Raw genomic sequence first — 18,502 nt, forward strand, 5'->3', positions numbered from 1 at the left:
TTTTCTGCTTACATCCTCCTTTTGTGGAGTTTGGAGGTTTGATGTTTCAGCTGATGTTTCCTGCCTTGGAGGCACAGTTTGTTGTGGCTGTTGCTTAGTGGATTTTGGGGCTTCCACTGTCTGCTCTTGCTGTACAGGCTGCTCCTGTCTTTGTTCTTCTTGTTGTTGCTGCTGCTGATGTGCTTCCTGCTGCTGCACTTCTTCTTGCTGTTCCACCTCTTTTTCTGTTTGCTCTTCAGTCATGGGAGGTGGTTGCTCTTGTTCCACCTGCTTTTCTTTGCCTTTGCTGGATGTCTGTTGAGTGTCCATGGCAGCTTGCTGATGTGTTGTTGAAGAAGAGGCAGCTGCTCCAAGTTGCCTTTGATATGATAAGGAAACCTGTCCACAAGTTTCCAAGTCAGCCTCTTTTTGCATATTCCTAGCCTCTCTCTCTAGCATCTGCTCTCTAGAGATTGGCTCTTCTAGAGTGCCCTCTTTCCAGCTTAAAGAATTTGCATACTTTTCAACATGAGGCAGCCTAACATGTGAATAGTTACCCAATTTGTATTTTATCCTTCTGAGGGAGATAAAATGATTAGGGTCATAAGGTGTCCATTTGAAACTGGTTTGCAATTTGAAGCCCTCTAAGATCATATCTGCCTCCTTCCATCCCTCCTCTCTTTTATTGTATAGAAAAGGGCCTAGCTGGTTCCTTACCTTCAGCTGCACCTTCTTATTCCTACTTTGGAAATGGAAGCATTCTGCATTTCCAAACTTCCTGAAGTATTCTAGGGCAAAAAGTCTCATAGGGACATACCTTGGCAGCCTGTAAGGGTCCAATTCACAGCCATATATTCTGATTACTGTGTGGTGTTGGTAAAAATACCAATCACCAATGCTGTAGGCTTTGGAGAGATGGAGAATTCTTTGCATGTCATCAGTCAACCCTGGAGGAGGGACACCATACAGCAATGTCATAGCTGGGTGAATGAATAGGTCTATGAATTCACAGTATGTGTATGGTGATTTAGAAACATCATGAAAAACTGAAGTCCAAAACACAACTGACCTTGGATTCCCCTGGGCATTAAGTTTCTTGAGGGGAATGGAGAAACTGTCTGGTTGATAAAACAAGAACAGGTGGTAGATGTATGAGGTGTATCTGAACACCCTTTCCCTTTGTAGATTCATAAGCTGTTCATGGATCTTTTCTGCAATATAGGTGGCATAGTCATAGTGTACAGCTGGAGGCTTTCCAGGAGAAAATATGGACAACATTGCCATTATAGTGTCATCAACATCCTCAATTCCCCTGTACCCCAGAACGTAGCTGATCAAATCCACCAATATTCTGCCCAAACCATTCAGGTAGTGATATCCAATAGGAGGAGTCCTCATAGTTTCAGAGCTTGGCTGTATGAATAACTGATTAATTTTGGTGATCTGGGCACTTGACAAATTACTGCCCTTCTTTACTAAGTCCAGCATGGAGAGAGGGGTCAATGGCCTTGCAGAGTGGAAATGCAGCATCTCGTTTATGGTTTCTGGGGTGATATGGAACAAGATTGGGCTTGTAGGACTGAGAACAGCTCTTTGGCATGGATCATAGCATTCTTGGCACTTGTGGATCAAGTCTGGAAGGGCATTGACTTGAGGGAGGTTGTAAATGGGCAAATTTGAGTCCCAAATCCCTAAAATATCAGCTCCACCAAGGTGTTGGGCTTTCAATTCATTTAGCATGTGGATATTAAACTTAGAACCCATTGGGAACCAGTCTATCATCTGATAATCTACATCTCCCAGGGCTTTCCATTCTAACTCCCTTTGAGGGGCATTCAGAGGCTGGATATTCAGGGCTATTGGTGTTTCCATGACTAGTAAGGCTTATGATTTGTATGTAAACTGTTTTGAGTGAGCAGAAGAACGCAGAGGAGTTTCTTTACAATGTAAATGTGAATTGTAGGGAACAGAGGGCAAATTGAGAAAACAGCAATTGAAATACTGTTTATAGGACTGATAAAAACAGTAGTAGGACTTGACTAGAGTGTTTCTATGGTGAATTTATGTAATGGAGGTTTCTAGTTCACGACTGCGCGAACTACCTGTGAATTCAGGTGAATTTGGTCAAATGCAGGCTTGGCAGAAGGTTTATTGCCTTGCTAGTTGGAAATGAGTGCAGGTCACTGGATGCTTAATGGTGATTTCGGTGTTTTACACTCTCTTAAACAGTTTGCTTGCAGAAATATGGATAAAACTAGGTGCAGGGAACAATTTTGAGAAATACCTTGCGAATTGTCGATAACAGTTGCAAATGCAGGTACGACGGAGGCGCCCACGGTTTCAGAATCGAGTTGTGCAGGTTGGCGCTGATTTGGTCGTAAAATGCATGCAGGAAAATCAATAGTTGCTTTGGCAAAAGTGGGAAAAACACGCATTTTTGGCTAAAATATGGATTTTTGGCATATTGGCGCGTTTTTGGGATGATGTCAGCATGACGTCATTAGGTGGGGTCAAGGTCGGGTGACGTCAGCATGACATCACCGGTTGATGTGGCAAGCTGTGATTGGTCCACGGGGATAATGAGGTGGCAGGCATATCAGCGCAGGGGCGGACAAGAGTGCTGACGCGACGGTGGGGTGGCACTGACGTGGGTTCGACATGGTGATGACGCAGGCATAACAGAACCGGCGGTAAATGATAAGCGGTAATGGTTTTTCTTGGACCGCCTTAGATACGGTCAGGGTTTTGTCAGAGGGTGACCCGAGAAATTGTGAGGGCGACGCGTGGCAGAGGCCTGACGTCACCCTCTGACAGTTTCTCAGGCGCTAATCTTCGGACGTCGGGCCCAACCCGATATGCATAATGGCCGTTCGATCAAAGGCGCCCGATCGGACGATTGACGGGTCGCTGAATAGTGCGGACGATACGACAGCGGGGAGGTAATAAAATATTATTTTCTTTTGAACGGCGTGCCCAGCGGGACTTTGGGTTTCGGCGGGTTTATATGGTTTTTCAATGAAAAATAGAAATAAAAATATTACCGCGCCGATACTTAGGATAAAATGGAAAAGTGGGTTTTAGTGCGCCTTTTGCAAATGAAGCGGGTTATGGATAAAAAGGGTTTTTCATATGTTTTTCTCAGCAAGTGAAGGTTTAATGGGTCAAAATGGATTCAGAAGGGGGAAGAGGGTTAGGCTTAGGTTTCTCAAACTGACCAGATGTCCATTTGATCCCTGACAGAGGACATATGGCTATAATGCCAAGGGGAGGGGTATTTATACAATGCTTGGGGTTTATACACCATGGTGTTATAATAGTAGGGAAAGGGTAACATAGGGGAATTATATAATAGATGTTAGGGTTTAATGTGGATGAAAGGGTGGATGAGGGGTGATATCACTAAGTTGATTTGAAAATCGCTTAGCTTAAGGAATAGATCAAAATAAAAAGGATTTTAGACAAGAAATGTGGCTTTTAAAGGACTAAGAACCACCATGAAACCATCAATTCTTCCATGCATCTCAACTGATGAGGGGATGTTAGTAATGATTGGGAAAGGGGAAAATTGGGAAGTTAGACATGCTTCTTTGTTTTGCTGGAACCTGATGGAGAAGAAGATCTTCTCAATCCATTGATTGTGCTTTGTGAAATAGATTAGCACACCTTCAATTGTAAGGAAGGACAGTTCTGCAACCCCATCTACCTACCCATCTATTTGCCTAGCATTTTTTGTTTCTTCTTGGAGGGTGCACTTAGACTTGCAGACCCTTATTTGCCTTTTCTTTTCTCTGGCTTTTTCCTTTTGATTTTCTATCTAATGCTACCTTATTGCTTCCCAGGTCCCAGATTAAGCAGTTGGGAGCCTTACTTCTCTACCTAAGCTACTTTTCTACCAAGATTAAACAGTTTGGACAGACTTCTTTCTCTATTCTACAACTGAAAATTTAAAACATGGCATGATCCAGATTAGGCTGTTGGGCCATCCATCAAAATTGAGTCTATATCAAGCTATATACACACCTTGTCTTCTCTTGGAAATATGGGATCTTTGCATCATCAAAGCATAGCATATTTGGACCTTTCTTTGCCAATCATGAAATATGAAACCTATTGGTATAGGTATCTAACAGCAGGAGCAACGGGAAGACACTGATAATGACGAAGAGGGTGCACCTAATGAAGCATCAAATTCTGGGCATGTGGTGAATGCATATTAGTTCTCGCAAGAAATGCCAAAGATGAACACTGAGCAGCAACCCCAAAATAAAAATGGCTGTTATAATCTCAAGAGTAAAGTGGCTCCCCTTACACTTGGGGAAGCAGTAGAAAATATGAGACTGCTGATGAGGAAGGTTGATCCACCAACCTCCCCAAAGCAGAAAACACAAAACAAGTCTAGGAAGACAACAACAGACAAGAGTGCGTCCATGAGTAGCAAGCTGTAGAATGCTCCGCCAGACAACAGGAACATTCGTTCTACCCCAGACACATCGGTGAGTCTACCACCTCTGGACTACAACATTATAGATGACATGAAGAAAACTCGAGCAAAAGTTAGTTTGTTCGAGTTAGCTAAGATCCAAAGTCAGTAAGATGTCCTGCTGCGTGCATTGGGACAAACAACAACGGAAAACTCAACCTCTACCAGCAAGGGAGAAAGCACACGTCCTCGATCACTTTGTATTGTGCTCAATGCACTTTGGATGGAAGAAGCAAACTAAGGTTGCCATCCATTCCTGCTATCATTTGAAATTTTTAACTACAATGCTCACAACTGCTTGGTTGATTCCAACTTGGCAGCCAACGTCATGCCACTCTCCATTGCGAAAAAGATCAATGAACAATGGAACGAGACATCTATGCGAATCATCGAGCTTGATCGAACATCGGTACCAACCATTAGCAAACTGCAAGATGTGATCATTTGACTATCTCATGATGGTCGAGTCCACCAATGCTTCAACATAGTTGTTGTGGATATACCTGAACCATATGGTCTAGTACTCAGCAGAGACTAGTCCAGCAAGTTGGAAAGATACTTTGCTATAGACATGTCTCTCATGTGGCTTCCATACAAGGGAAAATGAAACTAAATCCGGCTGTTATCCGAGAGGTATATGAAGCATAATGTCACTCCCCTTAACAACGAGAATGAACCGTTGGCCTCCGCAAAACTCATGTTTGGCAACTGCCTCCTCGAAACAACATTGTGGTGTTATCTGGCACGACCAACTCCAACCCCACTAGATATGCAGTTAGGACTCCTTCCTTGCCCAACTAATGGTAATGAAACATGTATAGTACATTGTACCAGTAGTATTAGTAGCAGTAGCAATAGTAGTAACAACAGTCCTTGCATGTCCAATGGTCCGTGTACATACAAGTTGTGGACCATGTACTTTGACGGATCAAAGAGATAGGATGGCTTAGGAGTCAGGTGTGTCTTGATCGATCCTTACAATAGGAAGCATCTGATTTCAAGTCACTTGGAGTTTGAGTGCATGAACAATGTTGTTGAGTATGAAGCACTCGTGTTAGGCTTGCAGAAAGCCACCAACCTCAACATGGTCATGCTCAAAGTGGTAGGTGATTCAGAGATAGTGTTACGGCAGGTATGTAATACCATTCACTGTTTGTCACACATCTCAAAAGTTACCAGCAAGAGATATGATAGATAATCTCTAACTTCTAAGAATTTAATGCCATTGATGTACCACATATGCGTAATGTAGCTTCCAATGCTCTAGCAAATGTAGCTTTGAGGATGTCACCGATTAGGGATAGATTTACTATTGAAATTTTGTACAAATCATCTATCCTAGATAACATAACTAATTTACACGTGTTTAATGATGATCAATAGATACTACATTTCATGGCCAATGCCGACGTCTTCAAAGATGCAGCAATAGATGATGACGAGCATGAGCACTCTCTGCAAGAAGAAGTTAGTAATAGGAAAGGCCACCTTATCACAAAAGGTGTGGCCACATTGGAAATGATTTATGACTTGCAAGAACGTTTTTAGGGGGCAAGGAACAGAAAGACCCACAATTCCACCATGATGCACAAATTGATAAACTTGGGAACAAAACAAGCTCTGAAGTTTGTTAATCTTGGTACATGCTGCACATAGCAAGATTGCCAAGCCTCTATCCGCTTGTTCGAACAATACCGAGATGTGTTCGCGTCGACGTATGATGATATGAAAACTTATGACACGTGGATCATCCAACACATCATCCCAATCAAAGAATCGGTCAATCCATATCAACAAAAGCTGAGAAAAGTAGATCCGTCACTTGAACCCCTCATATAGAAAGAGCTCACCAAGATGTTGGATGCATGGATCATATTCAAAGTTCTTCATTCCACATGGGTTTCAAATCTTGTTCTTGTACGTAAGAAGTCCGGGAAAATCCTCTTGTGTGTCGATTTCCAAAACAGAAGCCTCACCTCGAACAAAGATAACTTCCCAGTGCCGTCTATGGACCACATTTTGCAAACAGTATCTCAGGAACAAATGTTTTCTCTTCTCGACGGTTTCTCAAGATATAATGAGGCTCCTGTAGTAGAACTTGAAAAACTTAAGACTACTTTCCGTACCAAGTGGGGTATGTTCGCTTATAGATGAATTCCATTTGGGCTTGTAAATGAAGTTGCAACCTTTCAGCGTGCCATGGACATCGCTTTTCATAGACTCATCAGACAGAGCATAGTGGTATACATCGATGATGTGATTGTGTTCTCAAGAAGATGAGAGAACCATGTACGTCATCTAAAGAAAATCTTTGAGTGATACCGGCGATACAAGATTTTCTTGAATACTAAAAAGAGTGTATTCATAGTGTCTGAGGGGAACCTTATTAGACACATTGTTGCCAAAAGCAGGATCAAGGTGGATCCAGACCGGGTATAGGCTATTACACAGATCCCTCACCCAACCAACAAGAAAGCCATGAAGTCCTTCTTGGGCAAGATAAATTTCCCCCGGAAGCTCATCTCAGATTATGCATAGATATGTAAGGCCATGCAGGAGATGATAAAGAAAGATACAGTCTAGAACTGGGGCAAGAGGGAAAGTATGCAGTCGCTCGAATCAAGCAGGACATTGTAGAAGAGCCTGCACTCTACAGCCTAGACTTCAAGAAAGATTTCTTGCTATACACCTTCGCCTCCAATAATTCACTAGATGCAATGCTCACTCAGAAGGATGAAATTAACGATGAACGTCCCATCTCCTTCATGAGCGTAAGCATGCAGGGACCAAAACTCCATCGTTGAAAAGAAACCTTATGCAGTTTAAAAGGCGGTGAAACACTTCAGGCCCTACTTGCTAAAGAACCATTGTATAGTCTTCGTCCCTCACCCAGCAGTCCACACACTACTTGTAAAACAAGAACTGGGTGAACGATGTGTGAACTGGATGATAGAGTTGCAAGAGTATGATCTTGAAATCAAGCTAGTTAACACAATCAAAGGACATGGGTTTTGCAGACTTGCATTTGAAGCAGTACATGCACCGGATAGTGAAGAAGAGATCGTCGGCTGGGAGTAGGAAATTGAAATGTATGATATACGGTGAGAAACATGCACTGAAGATGAAACCTCTTGGTATCCTGATGTGTGCCAATACCTTGAGCACGAGACCATACCCTCTCACTTTTCCATCAGACAAAAGGGGGAATTTTGCCTCAAAGCCTTAGAATATTAGTCGGTGCACGAAGTGATTTACAAAAAGCACAGTAACAAAGTCTTGCTTAGGTGCTTGGAGGCACATGAATTAGAGAAGGTACTTCAAGATCTGCATGATGGACCCACCAGGGGTCACTTTGCGGGAAAGACCACTACACACAAAGTTATGCGAGCTGGTGTTTACTAGCCCACATTATTTAAGGATGCACATGCTTATACCTGCAAGTGCCCATTTTGTCAGCATTGCGCTAACAAAACACGAAGATCAGTAGCCACACTACACCTTGTTTTTAGTGACTGAACCATTACAACAATGGGGCCTGGACATTATTGGGGAAATATTCCCTCATTCGTCAGATCAACACTACTACATTCTAACAGTGAATGATTACTTCACATGGTGGACATAAGCAGTTCCACTCAAACAAGTGAATGATCAGGAGGTCATTAGCTTCCTCTAGCAGAATAGTGTCTCACGCTTCCCCATTCCATTATCACTTATTTTTGATAATGCAACGTACTTTTCCTCTTAGAAACTCTATGATTTTGCATTAAAAAATGGTATTTTTCTAAAACATTCATCTAAATATTAGCCACAAGGAAACGGTCTCACAGAATCCACGAATAAAAATTTCATTCGTATAATCAAGAAGATCGTTTATTCTGAGCAGCGCAACTAGCATACCGCCTTGAAAAATGCATTATGGGTTGACTGTGTAACACCCAAGCCCTCTTTGAATACCTCACCGTATTTCTTGGTTTACGGTAAAGAATCCATCCTTCCACCCAATATCTACTTGCCTGCACTTAAGCTTTCCCAAGAATCCCAAGGCAAGCCTTGCCAGCTAGTTCAGCGTAGGATGGATGCTCTCCATAAGCTTCAGGAAGAAAGGATGAAAGAAAAAAGAAAAAATCACACTCCACCAGAATTGTATCAAGAGATGGTTTGATAATAAGTCTGCAGGGAAATCTAACTTCAATGTTAGTGACATAGTTCTAAAATGGGATAAATGTTACACAACATTTTGTCATTGTCCCTGTACTCCCTATTCCTTGATCCTGGAGGACCTCTATAGTGAACCCCGCATGCTTTTACTACATGAAGAAACTCCCATTGTGTCCCTCTTCATGAGCAGATCAATTCGATTTTTCATCAATTCCCCTGAAACTTCTGTTTTACCCAGTTTACAAGACCGACGCTAATAGCCTTTGTCTCCCCCACGCCGATGTGAAAATATTAGCACTACTCCTCATGCCGACTGGAGTGACTGAGTTGTGTTCCAGTTGCGTTGGTCTTGTATGGATTTTTTTTTTTTAAATTAGAGTCGAAGCTTCCAGCTCCAGAATCTTCGTAACAAAAATTTGGTAAATGGTTTGGCCGGATGGGGTCGAGGATGATAGTTTGGGCTCCTTTCCCCTATAATGATGGAACTACCTCAAGGGATAAGTCCTTCTCCCATGAGAATAGGATCCATCTCCCATCCATATTTCCTATATAAACCTCCCTTCTTCCTAAGCACAAGATAGTCATAGCTTTTAGTTGAGTGTTGATTCTATTTTGGTTTGGAGTAGACAAGTAAGCTATTACTAGTTGTAGCTATCTAGTTGTGTGAGGGAGAAGTGTGATTTGGTTTGGATTGAAGCCTAAAGGGAAGAGCCTTAAAACTATTGTTAACTAAGGCCATCATGGAATGCTAGCAGAAGTGTGTGGCAATATAGTCTTGTCAGAGGAGGACTGCAACGCCAAGACAAATGGTTGTAATCTCTCTTTGATATTAATATATGAAACTATCGATTGATTTCCTACATGTTTTGTAATATTACATATCCATGTCTTAATGCTTCTTGACTCATTAGGTAGGTTGAATTGCAATTTGTCTATTATTATGTTTGTGTGCTCTTGTAGTTCACTTGTTTCAGGAACTTGAAGAACGAAATGAGAGATCGCTGGAGTGAGCAAGCGAGGAAATAATCAAGCAGGATAAGTGGCCAAGAGGTAGGCCCTCTTGATTGATTCTAACCAAAGGAAATCTTGCATAGAATGTATCTGTTGTGACTAGACCCATTATCAGGCTAGAGGAATTTGTTTGTGTCCACACTTATAATTTTACTTCACCACAAATTGGTGACTCCACAGGGGATCCAATCCTTTTGTTTGTCTTGGATTTCATGATTTCATGAGAACTTTTATAGTTTCACGTTTTCCCTTTATTTCTGTTTCTTTTCTCCTATTTATTGGTTTGCGTCTAAAATTCATAATAGCAGATCTGGTCAATGTTTTCAATTTTATTTTATTTTTCCTTAGCTACCTCGAACAACTTGCTTAATCCGATGATAGTCATGCCGAACAATGTGAGTTGCTGAGAAACAATTGCGCCAACCAGCCTCTGACACTTGTTGTTAGTTAGGATGTCACACCTATGCTTGTAAGCGAGGATTAGGGCTTAACCCCAATCTTGGCCAGTGTTTTCTACTCTTGTGATTTTGACCCGGTAAACCTTTTAGACCATTTTATCCCTGACTAGAAAGCTTCATTTATCTTGCTTTGTGTGCTTGCTTGGTTTAGCCCACCCTTTGACGTGTTAAGTCTAGCCCTGTGTGAAGTTATTTTTTATTTTTTCTTTGAATCCCTCGATCGGCGCTATTTTTGGCCAAAAAGTCGCGTCGATCAACCATGATCGCTATTTGTAGTACTGGTTAGTTGTGCCGATCGACGCTACTTTTGGCCCAAAAGTCGCTCCGGTCTCAGGTGTAAGAAAAAATCAGAATTTCTCCCATTCCAGTGCTAGTGTGTCTTGACCCTTAGACTCTCTTCTTCCTCCCAGAAGTGACTAGGATGCTTTGTTTTCAATTGAATGAGTAAAAGAGTCTCCTTTGTTCTCTTGTTTTGAGTGTCTCTTTTCTCTTTCCAAGCATAGATTACATTGCTCGGTTTCTCGATTGAATCATTATGTCTTTGGTTTGTTCGATTCAGGGAAGAAATTTCTTTTAGTTTCATTTATCATGCTTTCGATTTGATTGATGCTTGTTTGTTCGGAATTGTGAAAGTTTTCATTAAAGTGCTTTATGTAAAAGATTCATTTTTCATTTTATGAAAATAGGAACATCACTCTAGTTTACTTAAGCGAAAGTATTACATTAGTAGCATTATTGAGAAGCTATAATTGAATCATCATAAGCGTCGGAAATGAAATGAAACTTCTTATGTTTTTATAGGAAGACTAAGTGCATTTAAGAGATTTGTTAGTGAAAGATTTCATTCTTCGATTGTTGCATTAATTTTGTGTTCTCTATCTATCAATTAGTGACAACCTTCATCGAAGACAAAGATCTATTTTCTCATATAGCTGCATATAGTAATTTTCAGATGACATCAGTAGGGCCTTGAAATTGAGACCTAATGCAAGGTCAACTGTTAAAATTTATTGAATTAACCTAAGGAAGCATTGAAACTTAATGCTCACATTTAGTGGTCTAGGCTAGAGATGTGTTCCGGCGTCTTGAAACCTAGTAACTTTCGTTCGCTTCGGCATTAGACAACACTAGTACTAACTTGTGCTCCTCGTACCATCGTGTATATAAAGGGAGACCCCACTAGGTTTTCAATCTTTTATCTGTTGGAAGCTGAGTCTACCACCTTGTAAACGTGATACACTAAACACAACTTTCGGGGGGATTGCCTGCCGTACTTCTCAGTTCACCGGAACGTATTATGCAGTTCACGGTTACCTGGTAGTCCTTCATGCCAAGAGTACCATGAGTAGTCATTTTTGATCTTTACTAACTCTTTAAATTTGAAAACATCATCGAGCACTTGTCCTTTCGAGCTCGTTAACTCCAAAAGTGACTAGAGACATATTTCGTCCTTTTCTCGACTCTTAAAACATGAAAAGGTAAAGTTTTGTTTCAGTGTTCTAAAATTAACTTCCCACGAAATATTCCTGGTAAAAGTTATCTTACTTAGAAATTATTTAGGGTCGATTCCAATGGCAACTTTTCTAGAGTCTACTAGTGAAGCATTCCCCTCGAATGGGAATCCTGGTATTTTTCCTTCTTTTGGAAATGTTGGTGCTCCTTGTATGGTAACATTGTCCCTCCTTGGGTTAACCATTGGTTTACCTATCTGGTTGTTTTCAACCTCGGTGGTCCCAAGCATCTCGACTCCTATCCAAACATCTCCTTCATTCAAATCACATCACGATGATTCTAATTTTGACTCCTCGCCTTCTTCCCCCATTTCTTCATCTTCCTCTTCTACTTTGTTTGGTGAAAGTTTGAAATCCAATAACCAGCAGGCTAAGAAGAAGAAGAAGTAAGATAAAAGAGAGGCCAACCATACAATTGTTACTCCAAATTCACCTCCTGTAGACAAACCTTCTCATCCTCAAGGAAGGTAAGATTCTCGTGCAGGCTATGCAAGGGTGACCATCTCCTTCAGGACTATCTTGGCATTCCCAGAGTCTTAGAGGTATGGTCTCAAAACATGAACGACCTTCCCCATCGACTTCTGGTGATCATGTCGATGTTACCCCTTCAACTAATGATGATATGAAGAAGGGAAATATTAGATTCCCCTGTAGGGTATGTGAAGGAGAGCATCTTCTTTGCCTTTTCCCTCTTATGGATAAATATTCCAAAGTTTTGGAAAACTTTGCAGTTCCTCAACCCCAACTTCCTGGTTGTTATTAGAGGCTTTCTTCTAACCCTCTCCTAGTTGGTAAAGAGATAGACTTGGATTCATCTCTTTCCCGTCTTGCTCTTCCTAAGCAAGACTATCTTGTGTCTATTCTCGACCAACCATTTGTTGAAAAGAGTGTCGACTTGGTTCCGCCACCAGTTGCTCACTCTGTTCTAGGGGAGAGTGGTGACAATACTGCTCATGTTCTTCTTGTTTCCTCAGATTCTCATGAATCGAAGAGTGATCCTCCTATCCCAGTTGTTCAGGAGAGTCCTTCTCCTATTCCTGTATAACATGGGGGAAATCATATGATGCCCCCACCATGTAGTTTTGTCGTCTCTTTCGATCAAGGTCCATTGAGTGCTTTCCGCCTCCCATATTATGTGCCTTTGCAGATCACAGTGCAAGCCTATAATATGATAGTACATAACACTATATTAGATGAAGGTGTGTCTATTAGCATCATGTCTTCTACTTGGAAAGCTTTGGGCTCCCCACAACTTGTGCCTATCACTCAGAATCTGTTGGCTTTCAACAGAGGAACAAGTCAACACTTAGGGGTCCTTCCAAAGTTCCCTATTACTTTGGAAGGGAAGACCGTCTATATAGACGTGATGGTAGTCCAAGGTCCTTTAGATTTCAATCTTCTCCTTGGACGTGACTATGTTTATGCCATGGGAGCTCTTATTTCTTCACTTTTTCATGTGGTTTGTTTTCCACACGAAGGGAAAATTGTGACTATTGATCAATTGTCATTCATTGGTCACCAGGCGCCTCCTTTGCAACCATCATCCCCTATCAACTCTTATTTGCAAGCAGTACCTTCCTTGCCACAAGTCAATTATGTGGCTACCCATTCCGTCTCCACATCTGCTGATGATCACACATATGGTATTGTACATTATGTACTGGGGTCATTGGAACCTGATCTGTCTTTAGTACCAATTGACATGTATTCCTCCCAGAGCATGGTTCTTCCATCTAGTGAAGACCTCTTGGGATCCATGTTCTCGTATGGTTCATGAAAATATGTATGAGGAGAGTTCATGGTCTTGTGTCAAGCTCGTTAAAAAATGAAACAAGGAGTCAGTGAGGATAGATCCTGCTCTTGTGTCAACCTCATTAAAAAATGAAACAAGGGATGAGCATAGTTCCTTGTCTTGTGTCAAGCTCGTTAAAAAATGAATGAAGGTGTCCGAGGATAGTTCTTTTACTATTTGAACCTCATTAAAAAATGAAACAAATCCCTAGTCCAAATCGAGTCTTTGATTAAGATCTCCTAGTCGAGTCTTTCCTGGATCTCGAAAATGAACCTTCATTCCGTCCACCTAGTTGATTGAAATGAAGCTTGGGAGGCATGTACCTCAATTGAGTCATTATGCTGGGGGCATGCAAACATATATCAAGCATAGTTTTTTGTGTTTCAAGCTTGTGTAAACATGAAACCAAATCGAAGAAAAGTTATCCATGGTTCAAGATTTTGTAAAAAATGAACCCATTCCCAATTTACATCTCGTGATTGCCATTTTTCTTAGCTAATTTCTGCTAGATGAGCCTTGGCTGTTTGATTCCATCGCCACCATATCCTTGCCTGATCATATGCTTTCACTTGGTTGTTTTTCCTTTCATGAGGAACTGCAGTGATGAGTGGTTTTGTTAGCCAGCCTCTTGACCATTACATGTTTTGCGCAGTTCCACCATTGCCGAAACCAGTTGCTACCATTTATACCACTCGTTCCTCCAAGACAAGTCACCTTCAAGCTCTTTTTTGACTCGTACAAAATGAAAAGATCGTCGAGTATTTTTCCCTTTTGACTTGTAAAAGAGAATAAAATGGGGGGTCCGCTTTCAAGCTCTTTTCCGAACCTTTAAAAGTGAAAATATGGCTGAGCCTTTGTCATTTTGAACTCGTTAATGTTGGCATTATGATTCAGGTGTTGTACTTGATGGCAAACGCCTTCAGGTGGTAAATCAAGAAGGACGCAGGAAATTTTGTTTAGCAAGCGCGTCCCCGCAGGTATTCCATACAGAACCCGCGTCTAGGGACGCCGGCCAGCCGTTCAGAAGGTGCGTCCGCCCAGTGCACACATTTCAAGGTAGAGAAAAACTCGTGGGGGCTTCTTGTGTGGTATCTAGCCGACGGTTGCGTGTTTCTCTGGTGTCGGCTCGTGGTATTGTTCCACGCTTTGGGGAGAAGCTTGCCTATATAAAGCAAAGGAGTTCATTTGGATTAGGCATCATCTTGGTTGATCATCTCTTGGTGTGATCTAGTCCATATCTTTAAGGGTAAATCTTCTAATGGACTACGATCTATATGGCGCATGATCAGATCTGTGGATCTGAGTGTTTGGGTTGGTTCTGAAGTCCTCTTATCTTCTATATCTAAAGGGACGCAGATTCAGTGAAGGGAAAGTGCGCCGGGACGCAGTACAGTAAAGGATCAGGTGCGTCTCTGTAGCGAAGGACGCGGCGCGACTGTGGTATTGGGTGCGTCTCTGAAGCGAAAGACGCGGCGCGATAGTGTTGATGTGTGCGTCGGTCGCAGACAAGCAAAATGAACAGTGCGTATGCACGCAGAACAGCATAAGGTATACTGCGTCCAGTCGCAGGCCACAGAAATAAAATATGCGTCCCTGTCTCAAGATGATCTGTTAACTGTATATTTCTGTTCATAAGGTGTTCTGGGTTGTTTCTGTAATTACTGATCTGATATCTGTAGTAGACTGTATCTGTTGTATACTTGTTGATCATTTGAAAAGAAGTAGGGGGTTGTAGCTCCCTTCCAGGAGAAGTCTGGAAAACAAGAAAGAGTTGTAGCTCTTTGCAGGTTGCAGCCTGCGTGCTGGTAAAGGACTGCACCAGTACAAAATCATTGTAAAAAGAATTTCTTGAAAGAAGATAGAGACATTATTGCAGCAGGTGGTTTTTCTCCCGCATTGGGTTTCCACCTTACATCTTGTGTTCTTTGGTGTGACTGTCTATTTTCTTTATTCATGCTCATTGTTTTATGGTACTGATATGCAAGAATATTTCAAAAGATCAAATAAGGAAGATTTGGTAAATTGCTAGATAATACTGATTCCCCCCCCCCTCAGTATTATTTCCAACAATTGGTATCAGAGCAGGTCCTTCAGAACAGCTTGATCGCTTGAAGGTAGATCGTTCATCATGAGCAACTACGAGAGAGAAGCATCAATCAGGCCACCCGTCTTCGATGGAACAAACTTCAATTATTGGAAGGTAAGAGTTACTGCATATCTTCAATCTCTTGGTACAGAAGTTTGGAACATTGTAGAATCAGGCTATGCCTTTCCTTCAGTTACTCCTACAGATCCAGCTGAGAAAAAGCAGTATGAAACAAATGCAAAAGCAGTCAGCACTCTATTAGGAAGTATATCTCAAACAGAGTTCATGAAGGTCATGCACTTCAAATCAGCAAAAGAGATATGGGACAAAATGATCACTAGCTATGAAGGAGATGAACAGGTAAAAGAAGCTAAACTTCAAACTCTCAGGATTCAATATGAGACTCTCAAGATGTATAATGATGAAAGTGTGGCTAATTATTTTCTTCGAGTAGATGAGATTGTTAATTGTACGAAAAATTTGGGTGAAGAAATAAAAGAGACTATAGTAGTTCAAAAGATTCTAAGATCTTTATCTCCCAAGTTTGAATCTAAAGTATCTGCAGTAGAAGAAAAGGAAAATCTCCGTGTTCTCACTATGTCTCAGCTGCATGGAATTCTAACTGCTTATGAAATGAGAAAGGGAGGTCCATCAGATAGAAGGGAAGCTGCTTTTAAAGCATCAGGCAAAGAAGATCACTATGAAGCATGTCATGTTCCAGAAGAAGAGGAAGAAGAATCAAACTTTGTCAGAAATCTTCAAAGGGGTTCTGGAAGGTTCAGAGGTAAGCTACCTTTCAAATGTTTTGCTTGTGGAAGAGTAGGTCATTATGCTGCAAAATGCTCTTATAAGGATAAAGGAAAGGAACCAGTTAGATGGAACAAGAAACAGGGTACAAATAAGAAAAGCTACTACACCCATGAAGATAGCGATGGCTTATCAAACAGTGATGAAGATGAACAAGGTAACAAATATAGATTGTTAATGGCATTTGAAGATGACAATTATGAGGATGCTATAGATGTGGATAACCTTTATGATGAAATTACTAGACTCAAGAGATGTATAGAAGAAAAGAACATGATTATTGATACTCTACAATTTCAGATTGATGAAAAGGAAAAACATCTTGAAAAATTAGAAGGTGAAATTGTTGGTCTTAGAAAAGAAATTGAGAAAACAAAAACTATTAATCTCAAGTTTGTCAAAGGATCTGAAACGTTGAATGAGATTATCAGTGTGCAGCGATCTCCTCTAAATAAGACAGGTCTGGGCTACAATGGAGAAACTTCTCAAGCTTCCACTTCAAAAAGTTATCTTGATGCCGCAAGAAGAAATGAGCAAGAACACAAGGAAGATCATCAGGTAAAGCAGGGACAAACTTCAAACTATCAGGGGCAATCCAGCTTAAGGGTGAACAAAAGCCACAACCAGCCACAGGTAAAACCTTCTCAATTTGGTTCAAGAATAGATGAAAATAGAAATTACAATCAGTCGGCTGGTAGATTCAATAATCGCAGAAACTTCTTCAATGGACAATGCTTTTCTTGCCATAACTTTGGTCACAAAGCAGCCCAATGTGTTGCGTATAAAACAATCATGACTAGGGAAGCTCAAAAACAAAGAAGCATGACAGGGAATACAAAAAGGACCTATAAGAATTTTTCAGCTCTTGAAAATGAAGTTGAATGCTCTATTTGCAATAATTTTGGACATGAAGATGTTGAATGCAGAAGCAGGTTTCCGGAAAGAAAGGTACAAGAACAAAAAAGGGAACAAACCTCAGGCACCAAAACATGGAAAATAAAGGAACCTCAAACAGAAAGATGTGGGATAGCATTCTATGCAGAAGGACAAGAAAATCTATGGTACATTGACAGTGGATGTTCAAAGCACATGACAGGTGATAAAGAAAAACTTGAATCTTATTCTAATTTAGAAAAGGGAAAGAAAGTCTCTTTTGGAAATGATACTCCTGCAACTATAAAAGGAAAAGGTATTGCTCCTTTAAAAGAAGATGTTAAGGCTGGAAATGTTTTGTTTGTTGATGGACTAAAGCATAATCTTCTAAGTGTAAGCCAGATGTGTGATCAAAGAACTGAGGTTATATTCAGATCAAATGGATGTCTTGTTCGTGATCTTGATACAGGTAAAACAGTTCTCAAAGGAAAAAGAACTTCAAATAATCTATACATTTTTGATGAAGAACAACAACAATGCTATTTAAGCAAGGATGAAGAGCACTGGTTATGGCATCGAAGATTGGGACATCTAAGTTTCTCACAAATAAGGAAAGCTTGCAAATATCAGGCAGTTCGCGATCTTCCAGATATCAAAATTCCTGACAACACCATGTGCAGATCATGTCAGTTTGGAAAACAGACTAGAACTAACTTTCCAGAGAAAGAAGGATCAGCCAGTATGCCTCTGGAGCTAGTACATACAGATGTATGTGGACCATTCAGAAAAAGAACACCTAGAGGAGAGGAATACTTGATATTATTTATTGACGATTTCTCCAGGTTTGTTTGGTTGGGACTTATGAAGCACAAAGATGAAGCTTTCGAAAAATTCAAATCCTTCAAAGCCTTGGCTGAAAATGAATCAGGTCACAAGATTAAGTGCCTCAGATCCGACAGAGGTGGAGAATTTACTTCAAATGAATTTTTCGATTTCTGTGATGAACATGGAATAAGGAGAGAATTTTCTACAGCTATAACTCCTCAGCAAAATGGAGTAGTGGAAAGAATGAACAGAACAGTCCAGCAAATGGCTCGTGCTATGCTTGATGAATCAGGAACTCCTGCAACCTTCTGGGGTGAAGCTGCACATGCGGCAGTTATTATTCTCAACAAGACAAATGTTCGAGTGAACAGCACTCAAACTCCTCATGAGCTCTGGAGTGGTAAAACTCCTTCAGTAAAGCACTTCAAAATCTTTGGGAGCAAATGCTATATCAAAAATACTGAGGAGCAGCTTGGCAAACTTGATCCTAGAGCAGATGAAGGAATTCTTCTTGGTTAC

This window comes from Pinus tabuliformis, chromosome X (genome assembly GCF_031772625.1).
Source record: "Pinus tabuliformis cultivar Carrire ecotype Pingquan chromosome X, CPIR1, whole genome shotgun sequence".
NCBI lineage: Eukaryota > Viridiplantae > Streptophyta > Pinopsida > Pinales > Pinaceae > Pinus > Pinus tabuliformis.